Source organism: Camellia sinensis, chromosome 7 (genome assembly GCF_055761805.1).
Source record: "Camellia sinensis isolate YWXY chromosome 7, ASM5576180v1, whole genome shotgun sequence".
Taxonomy (NCBI): Eukaryota; Viridiplantae; Streptophyta; class Magnoliopsida; order Ericales; family Theaceae; genus Camellia; species Camellia sinensis.
Window position 1 is genome coordinate 56,722,180 of NC_138967.1, and position 9,880 is coordinate 56,732,059.

The window sequence follows — 9,880 nt, forward strand, 5'->3', positions numbered from 1 at the left end:
ATAACCAGCCAGTAATCCTGAGATTACCTACGGCCTCAGACCAAAACAGACATAACTCGTCAGAGTAAAGGGGCCAAACGGAAGCAATAATTAAAAATTTGGCAAGGATGGGTCTCGTGCGTGAGACACAAGGTTGACTCTCCAAAACTCATGTTGTTCCTGGCAGACTTCACTGGGGCTGGGTTTGGACTTCTCTTGGCTCACCTACAAACACATGAATGAGCGTGAGCAATAGCCCAGTGAATAATATCAAATACAGAAATTACATAACAATGTAGAATAACATGTTCCAAACGGCCTTTGGCCCAATTCACATTTCTACTTAACATATATATACTTATACAAAATTTAGATCAAGTGACTGTAGTTCCAACATACTGGCCTTTGGCCCATTCAGGTTTCCATTCCTGTCAAAGCGGCCTTCGGCCCATTCATTTATATCAAAACGGCCTTCGGCCCATCCATTTATGTCAAAACAGCCTTCGACCCATTCATTTCTATCAAAATGGCCTTCGGCCCATTCATTTCTGTCAAAATGGCCTTTAGCCCATTCATTTACGTTAAAACGGCCTTCGGCCCACTCATTCATGACAGAACGACCTTCGGTCCACTCATATAGGTCAAAACGACCTTCGGTTCGTTCATTTATATCAAAACGACCTTTGGTCCATTCATTTACATCAAAACGACCTTCGGTCCATTCATTCCTATCAAAACGACCTTTGGTCCATTCGTTGATTCGTGTTAGACTTTTGTCCACAATCCCAATTAACAACTCATAACGTTTATAAGGGAATAAACAATTGGACATTGACAAGCTTTCAAATATTGATATTACTCACAGTGATCGGCTTGCGGATTTGCCCTGGAGCTTGACCCTACACATTGCATGAACACAAGAGGGTCACTAACAGTTCAATCCGTTCTTTAATTCACATATTTCTCTTTAGGCTTTATTCCTATCTCATTAACTCATTTACAATGCTTAACATATGCCTAAGAGTGCTTACAAGTGAAAGAGAACGGAAAACGAAACACAGAACGCATGAACAAAATTTCAGAAAACAGGGTCCCCGCTCGAGCGTCAACTTACCCGCTCGAGTGGACCCTTAAGGTCTGCAAAAGTACTGGTTGCATGAAAAATACGCTCGAGCGTTAAATAGGGCGCTCGAGCGGAAGGCCTGTCAAAATAGCTCCCACGCTCGAGCGTTGATTACCCCGCTCGAGCGGACATCAAGTCTGCAAAAAGTACTGGGAGCACGCATTTCCCGCTCGAGCGTCAGGTTCCCCGCTCGAGCGGACCTCAAAATTCTGGAAAATCCAGAACTGTGTTCTTGAGCTTCATTTCGACTTTCAACCAACAATTCATGCATGTTATGGCTCAAATTACACATTTACACATGCTAACATGTTACTAATACAAGATTACAACATCAGGAAGCTCAATTTCATGATTTATCTACATGCATGTCCCAAAATATCTCAAACCCATCACCAACATGCTCAAATTCAAACATTCAAGACTTATACTCCCATGATTTGTACATGCATGTGGGAGATGCTCATCATTCTCAACTTAGATGGTACAAATGGTGATTACAACATGAGCTTTAACCAAAACTCTATATGAATCATGTGTTTCAAGCTCAAACATGCAAATTCAAAGTAATTTCTTACATGCATGAGTTCTAAGACTTCAAACTCAACAAAAATCAACTCATTACACGCTCTTGATCACAAACAACCCTTGAACTTACAAGATCACAATTTCAAACTTATGAATTCAAGACCAAATGCTTACCTAGAGGCTCAATCTTCCAAACTATAGCAATTTCTTGAGTTTAATCCTCCAATTTTTCACAAATTTGAGCCAAACACCCAACTCTCCTCTTTTCCCTCTCTCTAGCCGACTCCCTTCTCTCTTTCTTGCATTTAATTCAGCCAAGAAGAATAACAAAGAGGGTATTTGAGTGTATAGAGCCTCACTAGGTCATAATATAATAATATAGATTAATTGGGCACTCATTCATTAATTTAATCGATTCAATCTGACCCGAATCAATTTTCAATTAAATTTCACCATAGGTTCTAAAAATTATGCCAATCACAATGGCATAATCAATTTCGGGTTCTGTGGTCGATAAGGCCCTCAATTTAATTTCCAAAGCAGGTTATTTAAACAGATATTCCTACGATGAACAGATAAAACTTCAAAATCATATATATTCGCATAATGGCACACAAAATCATATCAAAACATATAATCACATTGGCATTTGGGACCAATTAGCATAATACAGAACAGGGGTGTCACAGTTGTGATGCCCCGAAATAATTACAATAAACCATCCACAATGTGAATTATATAACAACACATGACAAGGTAATTAACTTCCATTAGTTCCAATTGCTTTTACAAAAGAGCAACATATGCAGGTATACATTCACAAGTCTAATCCTGAATCTATAGCATATGTTACATAATAGTGCAATAAGATGAAAGTTAAATGAATAAGAAACGCCCCAAGGGCTTACAGCTTTCCAAGTTAACACTTGGTTACAACAAAATGGATTTAAACCCAATGCAGTTAAAGCCCTTGGCTTGTACAAAAATAAATACAACAAAATGAAGCTCTTGCTCAAAGTCCTCCCAAGCTATTGCCTTGGCGGAGGCATATCATCAGCAACTGAAATTTTTTTTCCCATATACGGTGAGTCAAAGCCCTGTAAAAATAATCCAACACAGTATATGAATATTAACAAAGTTATAAGGTGGATGCATATGCATTGCATGTGCCGAAAACATTTTATACCTCTTTTAAAACCATGCAATGCTAGGTTATAACACAATTCGTGAATCATTCCCTTTACAATAGAAAATAGGGCAGTGAATCACAATCTGAGAACCTCAAAACAAATACAACCTTTCACAGAAATGATGTCCACGGGAAACCGTAAACCGACACCCATATAAACGTAGGCTATACAAGCACTACTATTGTCATTTCACTGAAATTTCGTCCGCGGGATCGACACCTATTAGGAATTTCACTATGGATACTCAGGCCAACTTATTTCAACGAGGTAATACATACTTCCCAGATTCACCCCTTTGTCTCAAAATTAACATTTCCAATGTATAAATATTAATTAATGTTCGATGCAAATGAATGAGAAAATAGTTTCAATTCTCCTAATTCTCATGCAATTTCTATAACAATCATAGCTATCCTCCACTGATAGCCTAAGATAGATATTTCTAAATAGATAAACAATTATCAGTAAAGATAAACTTTCTGAATTTCAAGATGTAAGTGATAATACATATCCAACTCCACCATCCTTATCAATATCAACCCAATTCCACCTTCCCAACATCAATTCATTATTTCTATAAAATCAACATTTGAGACATTTAGGGCAAAATCTATTTTTCTTCCAAAATCACTCTCAAGAATCAAAATCAACCATTTTATCACAACTCAACTTTATTTTCAACACCACAATCATTTCCGAGAATCCATTTGAAAACACCTCTTTTGATCTTTAATCCAAAACCCTAGATTTGTTTTAAAAATTCCCAAAGCCACAATATTGTTTAGAAATAACAAATAACTAAGTCAAAACTCATAGAAAGTGCAAAGAATCCCCTACCTTAAGCTTAGAAGACGCGCACGCGCGCGCGCGCGCGCGCGAGAGAGAGAGAGAGAGAGAGAGAGAGAGAGAGAGAAGGAAACTCAAAGATGCCCAAAATCAACTTTGCACTGATTAGAATGAAGCTCTCGTCGAGCTCTACCTTTTTAACAAAGGGCACTGGTGAAAAGATCGACGGATTCAGGTGTATTTGAGTGACATAGGTGAGTTTTAGAGAGAGGGTGAGAGAAAATAGGGTTTTGAAATGTTTAGAGAGAGGGTGAAATGAAAAAGTGACTTAGAAAAGTGATTTTACGAACTGATATACATACAGGTTGCTCAAGCGCAAGATGTGTCGCTCGAGCATCCAGAAACAAAAGATGTGATCGCTTGAGCGAAGAAGTTTGTCGCTCGAGTAAAGAATACAAACTCCCAAAAGTTTTGCAGATAGAAGACCCATGCTCGAGCACAAGAAGCATCGCTCGAGCGAGCCTCTCTTGAGCGCAAGAAGGACCACTCGAGCGAAGAATACCAACTTCCAGTATATAAGAAGTACATGAATTAAATTGATCATCGATGTATAGTTTGGGAGATAAAATGAATTTTCTTCTATATAATATGGTTGGTTCCTTGTCAAAAACTATACATTTATTTTTCAAAGAAAACAACATTGAATAAGGGCTTTTTTCGAGGGAAAAGCACAAGGCTTAATATATTGCACATCTGATAATAAGTCATCCGCTAAAGTACATCGGAGTACAAAATAAATCCCAAAAGGAATAACAAGAACCCCACGCATGGAGGATATGACTCTCCACATAGGGAGAAAAACAAACCTTCATGCAAGGAGAAAACCTCCAAGAAAGGAGGAAACCTCCATATACAGAGATATTATCAAAACAAAAAAGAAGAAAAAACAAAAACAAAACAAAATCATCATTACCAAGGCTGAGCAATGAATCCGTGAAATCCGTAATCCGATCCGGTCCAGTCTAATCCAGTAGGTTTGGATTGATTTTTTGAATTCGTGGTTCGGTTCCGGATTGAATAATTAAAAGTCCATAGTCCATGGATCGGTTCCAGATTGAACCCCACATTTTCGGATTGGAACCGATCTGGACCGTATACAAATAGCCTATATTTATATTATACACCCACCCGCATAGTATCTTCTTTTATTGCTTTTATTTGTTAGTTTTTAGTTTTAATTTATAATGGTTTAAATACTTATGGTGGTTGTTTAAATTCTAGAATAGTATGTCGCTATTATGGAAAAACATGTTGCTGTTGTGGAACTAATATGATGGTATGTTTATGTTTTTATGAAATTTAAATGTTCTATATTTTTTTTATAGTTAATTATGTAAACCAATCCAATCCGTGTTTAAATGGATTGGTTTAGATTGGTTCAACGATTTAAACTGATTGGATGGGTTCCAATATTTCACGAACTGTAGATAACGAATTGGTCCTGGTTTTAACCTAATCCCCGTCTTTACATTACAAAATAAAACATTATAGATCTGAGATGATCGCCTAGCGTATAACAATGTGTTTAGTAGCATCAGATCTTAATCATAAATCAGATCCGAGTCTAAATCTAAAAGCTTCCCCGGTGGCAAGCCGATAATAGAGAAAAGAAGAGCGGTAGTGGCTTGTATGATGATAGAAATCGCAAGAGAAGAAATGGAGAGGAGATGAAGGTTAACAACCCCACCCTTTTCTCCCTAAAGAGAGAGAGAGAGAGAGAGAGACACTTGTTAAGTGAGTACTTATTATAACGATTCCGGTTTAGACCCGACCTGTTTCTTGCTTTTGAATTTGGGAATCCATATCCTTAACTATTGTTCATTTCATTTTCACCTTGTTGATAGTTGAGTTTGGTTGTTTAAGAGATATTGTTGTCTTGATTTTTTCGTGTTCGCTCGAGCGATCTTTTACAGTCTGCAAAACTTCTAGAAGTAGAGTATCTTCGCTCCAGCAGTTTTTCTTGCGCTCGAGTGATCTTTTACAGGTATGAGTTTCTGGGAAGGGGTCATTGTGCACTCGAGCGGTATTTTTGGTCGCTCGAGCGGTGTCACTTTTTTGTCTAACGCTCGAGTGGTGTTTTGGTCGCTCAAGCTATCTGTGCGTATATCAGTTCAGAAAAAGGGTTTTCTGAATCACTTTTCACTTCCTTTCTCTCTAAAACATTCCAAAAACCTTAGTTCTTTACACACACACTCTCTCTCTAGTTCTTGCATTAAAGTCCCAAATACTTCATCATCCGTTGATTTCTTCACCCTAGTCCTTTGGAGAAAAAGGTAAAACTCGTCTCAAGCTTCGTTCTAATCGAAGAGAATCTCGTTTTCGGCCCCGCTAAACTTCAACCCTTGCTCTCTTTTGTCTTCTAATCTTCAGGTAGGGATTTCTTTAACCTTTGGTATGATTTTTACCTTAGTTATTTGTCCATTGAAAGAATATAATGATTTGGGGAATTTGGGTTAAATCTAGGGTTTGATTTTGAATTGTAAAAGAGGGATTTTTAAATGGGTTCTTGAGAGAGGTTGTGGGGATGTGTTTATGGTTGAGATATGTTAAAATAGTGGATTTCTTTACTTACATTTGATTTTTGAAAGTAAAGGGACTTTTGTTCTAAAATCAAGGATGTTTGGTTTGTGGACGAGGGAAATGATGTTGGGTTTTTCAAGAATGGAACTAATTTATATGTTGATGATGATGGTGGAGTTGGATATATAATATCACTCCCATTTTGAAAATGATGAGATTATCTCTTTTGTTGAAAATTATTTATTGAATAGAAATATCTGTTTTGGGCTATCGGTTGAGGATAGCTTTGATTGCTGTAGAAATTGCATGAGAATTAGGCGAATTGAAACTAATTACTCTTATATCTTGCATTGAGCATTGAGCATTGTTTCATACATAAACATTGCAAACGTATTGTTTTTGAGAAAAATTGGTGAATACCTTGGCGAATCTGGTTAGGGGGTGTGGTTGTGGTTATTATGTTGGCCTGTGTGTCTGTGGTGAAAGTCTAGAAACCTGCACGGTTAGGTGCCGTTCCTTCCGGTTAGTATCGGTAAAATGGCTTTGGTAGTGCTTGTATAGTCTATTGGCAAACATGTACCTAGAGATTCCCAGTGTTTTGTATCCACTGCCCTATTTTCTAATATAAAAGGTTATTTTCATGAATTGATATATAATCTGGCATTGCATTGTTTTGAGATGGAAATGTAAAACGTTTGAGAATTGGCATACATATGCATCCACCTTATGACTTTGTTAATATTCATATATTGTGTTAAAGTATCTCTACTGGGCTTTAGCTCACTTTATGTGGAAAACAATTTTCAAGCACTGATGATATGCTTCCACCAAGGACATAACTTGAGAGGACTTAGAGCCAAGAGCTTCCTTTTATTTATTTAATGCAATGATTTTTGTGCAAGCCTTGGGTTTTAATTGTATTGTGATGAACTCATTTTGATGTACCCAAGTTTCGACTTTGAAACATGTAGCCACTACGGCATATAATTACTTCGGTTTTCTTTTATTTCCATGTTTGTACGCATATGTCAATGTATACACGCATATGTCATCTTTTATATGATTAAGAATTATAAATGGAATATAAAATATAATGTTATTGATCAATTGTAAGGAATATTATAAGATGTGCTATTGTTATTATTTCAGGGCGTTACACTTATGGTTTTATTTAGGTATTCATAGCCATCATCTTATTATATTTTTAAACTCGATAGAATGTTAGAGGATTAATAAATTAACATAATCACACATTCAAACACCTAAAAGTAAGAGAGAGAAAAAAAATATATCAATTTTATTTTATTTATTGAATGATTCATAATTTTGTATTTCCGTAATCACAATAAAACCCCCAACACCAAATTTTAATGAACTTGTTTGAAAATATTAATGTTCTACACAATGCCATACTTACAACGAACTCCATGACATTTTCCTACTAGGCAAAAACTGAAAATAATAATACCGCCATGACTAATGTGTACAAATAAAAAATAAATAAAACATTCAAAGTACTCATGCTTAAAATCGGGTTTTAATTCCTTACTTTTCCTTACTTTCTTTTGTAATGTTTTTGAAACAGTTTTGAAATCTTTGAGTGGCCTTGATCTTGGATGATCAATCTTGTGCTTGCATCTTGGTCTGATAAGGTTGTGTTTGAATGTTAGATTTGGATAAAATTTATGAAATGAAAAAAGAAAAAAAAAAAGAGATGAAAATGTAATTACATTTTCTCATCCTTTTATTTTTTGTCACAAATCTATATATTATAGGGTACTCTGTCCATAAATTCAAATTTTAATTTTATTTGACTAAAGGTCCAAAGGCTAAAATGCTTTCTCTAAAAATACAAGTTTAGATAAAATGACTAAAATATCCCTTTATATATATCATATATATGGCATCGTCACACAAATGAATAGAATGATTGAGAGAGAGAGAGAGAGAGAGAGAGAGAGAGAGAGAGAGATTTGTGTTTGGTTTGGATTATTGGGGGTTGAGGTGTGAACAAATGAGTGGAGACGAAAAGGTTAGTTCTGATGAGATCTCTCTCCTACACTAGACTTGCTAAGTGGTCTTCTTAGATTTTCCTAATGGTCAAACAGTCACCACATCACATCCTCCTATAAGTATTAAATTTGATTGGTTCTTTTGGAATTACTAAGATTAAAAATGGCTCTGGTATTAGCAAATTTAATTTTTAATTAGAAAAAAAAACCTGTAAATAATTTTTTTTATAAAATATGATCTATGATGGTCATGAATGGTATTATATATATAATATAATACAATATAAAGTAATTATGTATGTGACACTGTGATGTTGCAAGGTAACAAGGATGAAGATGTGAGGTTCAAAGTCAGATGTGAGGCTTAGAAGAAAATTTGGACTAATAAAAAATTTGCACAGATATAAAATTTACACAGAAAAAATTGAACAGATAGACAAAAAAAATTAAATAGATAGATGAAAAATTTGAACAGATATCAAAAAAAAGTCAACAGATAATTTAAGGGGTAAAATTGGAAATAAAATGTCCTTCAAAACAAGTAAAAGCACCTCTCACCAATAAAAAAAAAAAAAATACACTGAACCTAATGCCTTAGATACCCTCTAAATTGGATTTATCACTAATTTTCTCTATATTATATAAGTAAAATGAGATTTTTAGTGAGAAGAACTAAAAGAGCTCTAAGTGATTAATCTAAATTTCTTGATTTTTTCAATTTTAAAAAATAATAAATAAATCACATACTAACATTTAAAAAAATAAAATAAATAAAGAATGCATTTTTTATTCAAAAAATCATTCTTTCCTTACTATCAAACAAGGAAGGAGTTTTCCAATTAATAAAAAATAATTAATAGATCACACACTCAAAAAATGAGTTTTTCAATAATAAAAAAAGGGCAAATTACACCAACAAATTACACCAATGATCCCTATAGTTTGGGGTGTGTGTCACTTTGATCCCTAACTTTTTAATTGTGACACATTTGACCTTGAATTTTGAATTTTGTTCCAAATAAGGATAATTGAAGAAACCATTGCTTAATTTCAAGGGCAAAATCATCAATTTGATAAAATATAAACTAATTTGACAAAAATAAATGTCAAAAAAATATTTTTTAATTTTTAAAAATTATTTCTACCCACTAGTATTCAGATTTTAAAGGTCCCTAGTATTCAGATTTTATAGCATAAAGGACATCCAATATTTTCATGATGTTTAAGGTCCCTCAATATCAATCCAGAGAAAATTCAAACTATAAAATTTCTCTCTAGAGAAATTCAAAATTTCTCTGCTTTGTTCTTACCTGATCCAGAGAAAATTCAAAGCACTCCAGAGAAAATCAAAATTTCTCTGCTTTGTTCTTACCTGATACAGAGAAAATTCAAAGCACTCCAGAGAAATTCAAAATTTCTCTGCTTTGTTCTTACCTGATACAGAGAAAATTCAAACCACTCCAGAGAAATTCAAAATTTTTCTACTTTGTTCTTACTTGATCTAGAGAAAATTTAAATCACTCCAGAGAAATTCAAAATTTCTCTGCTTTGTTCTTACTTGATCATAATGTAGTGATTCGAGTACAAAACAACAAAAATTGATTCAAAATACCAGAGATTCAAGTACTTCGGCTTCGAAGAATGAGGAATTATTATGCTTCTTCAAACCAAATGTATCGACAGAA